Raw genomic sequence first — 3946 nt, 5'->3', positions numbered from 1 at the left:
GCTGATGGTCCTTCTTGAGCATGTGATCAGCTGGTTTTGGTTGTCAGCAGCAAAACTGGTTGATCCACTCTGAGGCGGTGCTATTTAAGAGACTGAGCTGAATACAGCTCCTCAGACTGAGGAAGTCTCTCGGACGAGAGACGAAACGTTTCTACATTTTTTTGTTGATTTGCTTTGTTGTTGTTTTTTTTTTTTTTTTTAATGTCCAGAGGACCAGATTTAACTTTTTTAGATTACAGTAAAAAAACAAGTACCCCCTACCACTCATGACATCAGCTTTTGATCTGATTCAAGGAGCTACCATTTTCACAAAACTGAATTTAAGAAATGTGTACCACCTGGTTCTTATCAAGGAGGGAGATGAACGGAACACTACCTTCAGCTGCCTCAAGTTTATCCCCCTTCTACACAATTTATGGATTCCAACCACCTGTGTTTTCTGTTCAGGTGAGAGAGGCTCAAGTCCTGCCCACCCACACTTAGGTGCCAGCGGACCTGGAGAAGAGTCAGGAGAGCTCTTGTAAAATCATCTGCTGTCTATATCAGGGTGCCAACAAACGTTGCTCCCAAAACCCACCCTACCAGGTGGGCCAGAAGGTCTGGCTTTATACAAATGACATTTCTCTCAGGCTGGAGTCCCATAAACTAGCACCTCACTGCTTGGGTCCTTCTCCACAGCCAAGGTTATCAACGCAGTGGTGGTACGCCTTCAACTGCCTCATTCCATCAAGGTACACCCGACCTTCTACGTTTCCAGGGTTAAACCCTTGCTGTCTTCACAATTTGGGCCTTCCTCTGTGCCCTCACCCCCCACCCGACTGATTAATGGGGCTCAGGCCTTCACAGTCAGGAGACTGCTCTGCTCCAGGCAGTGGTGTTGAGGTTACCATTACCTGGTGGATTAGGAGGGCTACGGGCCTGAGGAGTGGTCATGGGTGCCCGCCTGCACTCATTTGTGACATCCATAGTGCCCAGACTGGAGATCCATCAGGAGACGGACTTTAGGAGTGGGGCTATGTCACACTTCTGCTCCAGCCTGCCATGTTCTGTTTATCTTCATGCCCTGGTTTATGTTATCAAACCCCTGTGTTGTCTATCACTCATTCTTCAACTCTTCCTGCTCTGCTCACTCCATGCCACACCCCATTATTTTTTTCTCTGCAATCACTGTTAATGCCTACTGTTCACCTGCTCACTGCCCTATTTAAGCCTCAGCTTCTCAGTCCTCCAGTGCCAGATTATTGAAAACTTCACAGTTAGTAAATATCCAGCGTTCATGCCACATTCTCGTTTGTCTTCATGGTTTTGACCTCTCACCTGCCTCAAGGATTCCTTGACTTGCTCATTCCTCTTCTCTTTGGATTCTCTTTTCTGCTCATGGTAACAACCTCTGCTCCCTTCCCAATGACCATGTCTTCTGGATCTCAAATCAAGTTTGGCTTCAGACCTCTGACCACCCATGCATGAACCTCACCCGTTTCCTAGGACATGCCTTTTGGATCTCCCTCATTGCTGCTCACTGCTCTGCTCTGCAACACAGCTGACTCACCTTCAATGCTGGTGACGTAACACTTACCAACATCTTGAAGGAGTCCCTTCCTCAATTGATGTTGAAGGTTGGTGAAAACCATTTGAACAATCTGAATGCTGTCAAAGAACTCACAATGATTATCTCTCCTATCTCCTCAGATTGTGACGGCCCCAGGACTGATACCTCCACCAGAAGCAGTTAATTGATAACTCTTTTAAACTTGCCTTTTGTCTGTGTTCTGGTTCAAATCCCTGAACCCGGCTCTTGTTAGCTACCCTCAAGACCTGACTTTGGAACAAGTGGAAGATAATGGATGAATGGATGGATGAATGGATGGATAAATGGATGTATAGATGGATGGATGACTATTTCTATGTGCATGCAGTATTCAGTTTTTGTCTATACAACAACTTTTTTCTGAAAGCTGAACACTGTTTGTTACATGAAGCTGCTTTAAGACTTATCAGTCACTGAAGGAAGCTGTCCTTACCTGCAGGGCTGTTGTTCGGGACACACTCCAACTCTTGGACAATGTTGATGTCCAACAACTCAAAAGAGAGTAGATCCTGGTGGATAAGCATTAAAAATAACCATTTAAAGTTATGTTGGACTTTAAATGTAAATATATATTTGCATCTTGTCAAGACAGTTTTATATAAAATCTGTTCTTTAAAGTCCACAGTCTGACTTATGCCCCTTTTCCACTGTCATGGCGCAGGTCGAATATTTCCGGCTTGCCCGGTGTTTAAGGACTTTTCCATTAGTATTTCGTACCGGCTCACCCTCAGTATTCTGGCCCTGCTTCTCAAGGGGTCCAAGCAACCCGAGCCGTGACATCAGAAACACTGTTGGTCACTGATTGGTCGGGGGAAGGAGTCTGTGGAGTCTTTCCAAACAACCCGATCTGCCATTCTCTACCACCTGCCCTTAGTGATAACTCGAGGAGTGTATCTTTTAGTTTTTTGAAGATATAAAAAAACAATAATGTCAAAGCTGTGGTCAAAAGCAAAAGTGCAGGTATTATTGTGCTTGGTGCCGACAAAAAAAGTCAAAGCGAGCTAGATGGAGCGATTGGAGGGTGGTTTGGACACGGCCACTGCTCTACTTGAATCATTTATAGAAGACGGTGAGTGTTTTCTAACTTTAAACATATTTTAAATTACTCATCCCATCGGTTCTGAACATATTTTTAACTAACAAAAAAGGCTGACGCCATAACAGGACAACGTCGGTGCTACGATGCTAAGCTAATTTGCATAAATGCTAAATGTCCTCCGGTCCCGTTTCTCACTGTATTTTATCCAGAACATATTTCAGCGCGTGACGGTTCGTCTCTAAACTTCACATTAAACCCTCCAAGCCTCCCGGCTTCTGCTCCATCAGCAGAATGACAGATCTCCAACACAGCCCAGCTGCACCTCACAGAGCAGCACAACGCTGCAGCCTTCTGTGCTCGGTAAGAACAGATGCAACATGTTCCACATCACTTTATTTGTGCCGATAAGGACTTTCTTTTATTTTATTTTTAAAGTAAATACATAAAATGTTGACTAAATACTGAAAACTTTCCATATGTTGAACATGTGGTGGGATGAAATTATGTGCACAGGGTCCCAGTTACACACAACAAAATGTAAAATAAAAATAGTTATAAGATCTAAGATATGAATTAAGAAAAATATCAACTAAAAAACATCTACTAATAAAACACTAAGCACTAATAGCAGTAAACAATCAAAACAATACGTCAAACAGCAACATGAACTTGAGTTTGTGCAGCCTTATGAATATCTAACTAGGATAATCACTGAAAAATCACATCATGTTGCTGCTGATGTGTTTCATGTTGCTGCTGATGTGTTTCTCATGTTGCTGCTGATCTGTTTCATGTTGCTGCTGATCTGGGGCGGCTGTGGCTGAGTTGTTAGACCAGTCGTCCTCCAATGCGAGAGTTGGGGGTTCGAATCCACCAGCAGTCACATGCTGAAGTGTCCCTGGGCAAGACACTGAACCCCTCATAGCCTCTGATGCGTGTCCCATCGGTGTCTGAATGTGATCTAAAGCTCTGATTAGTCTCATTAGAATGAATTGTTTAATTAGCTTTGTAGAGATCTAGTAGAGTGCTGAATGAATGGGTAAATGAGGACACAGATTGTAGTAAAGAGATTTGAGTATCTTGAAATAAGATAGAAAGGCACTACATAAGTACAGTCCATTTACCATTTATCTGTTTCATGTTGCTGCTGATGTGTTTCATGTTGTTGCTGATCGGTTTCATGTTACTGCTGATCTGTTTCATGTTGCTGCTGATGTGTTTCTCATGTTGTTGCTGATCTGTTTCATGTTACTGCTGATCTGTTTCATGTTACTGCTGATGTGTTTCATGTTGCTGCTGATGTGTTTCATGTTGCTGCT

General features: G+C 43.4%; 1 protein-coding gene across 1 annotated transcript in view; it reads right to left on the bottom strand.

Moving 5' to 3' along the window:
- Nucleotides 1–2044, bottom strand: part of LOC119421930 (next to BRCA1 gene 1 protein) — a 123865-nt gene extending 121821 nt beyond the window's left edge. Inside the window, exon 1 of the mRNA XM_037689294.1 lies at nt 2022–2044. The gene's annotated coding sequence lies outside the window, so the exon portion shown is untranslated. The remainder of the gene's footprint in view (nt 1–2021) is intronic.
- Between the last annotated feature and the right edge of the window lie 1902 nt (nt 2045–3946).

The sequence above is a fragment of the Nematolebias whitei genome, chromosome 15 (genome assembly GCF_014905685.2).
Source record: "Nematolebias whitei isolate Nwh7 chromosome 15, NemWhi1, whole genome shotgun sequence".
Classification (NCBI taxonomy): Eukaryota; Metazoa; Chordata; class Actinopteri; order Cyprinodontiformes; family Rivulidae; genus Nematolebias; species Nematolebias whitei.
The sequence above is the reverse complement of the archived record's forward strand: the minus strand, read 5'-3'. Positions and strand labels throughout refer to the sequence as shown.